Source organism: Myotis brandtii, unplaced genomic scaffold, assembly GCF_000412655.1.
Source record: "Myotis brandtii unplaced genomic scaffold, ASM41265v1 scaffold434, whole genome shotgun sequence".
In the NCBI taxonomy this organism is placed as follows: Eukaryota; Metazoa; Chordata; class Mammalia; order Chiroptera; family Vespertilionidae; genus Myotis; species Myotis brandtii.
Genome location: NW_005366599.1, coordinates 648376 through 649177, shown reverse-complemented (window position 1 = coordinate 649177; position 802 = coordinate 648376).

Sequence of the window (802 nt, the reverse complement as noted above, 5' to 3'; positions counted from 1 at the left end):
GTCCCGCTCCCCCGCGGGAAGGAGGGGTGGCCGGTCTGGGGGGGAGCATTCTTGGGGAGATAGACAGCCTCCACCTCCTGCGCTGGGGAGGGGTTCCCCACGTCGGTGCCATCTTCCCAGACCGATTTACTTGTTTATCATTTAAAAACATATTTTTACCAATTTCAGAGAGGAAGGGGGAGGGAGAGACTTCAATGATGGGAGAGAAACAGGGATCGGCTGCCTCCTGCACGCCCCACCCTGGGGATCGAGCCCACAACCTGGGCCTGTGCCCTGACCGGGAATCAAATCGTGACCTCCCGGCTCATAGGTCGACGCTCAACCACTGAGCCCCGCCGGCCGGGCACAGGCCGGGCCTTGAATTCTGGGCTCCTGACAGGCGGCCCACAGCCGGGGAAGGCGTGTGGGATGGGGTGACCGTCCACCAGGCCTGGTGAGTGAGGCCTGGCACCCCCCGCCCACAGGCTTGGCGACCTTCCTGGGTGTCCTAGCCTCCGTTCTGCAGTGAGCCTTCCCCACCCTCACGGCAGGTGGGGGACCCGGGCCGTGCCTTTACTTACAGACTCCCAACGGTGGGAGGTGGTCGGGGACGCAGGACAGGTGGCGGGGGAGTGGGCTCGTGAGGGCTGGTCCTCCCACCACCCCTGCCTCTCTCCTGAGGCCCTGGAGTGGGATGTTGGCTCAGACGGGTGGGGCCGGTACCCACGCCCAGGATGGCACGGACCAGCTGTGGGCAGACACAGGTGTGAGCAGCTCGCCCGTTGCAGGCCCCCAGGGCTCAGCCCAGCCACTGTGCCGGGGC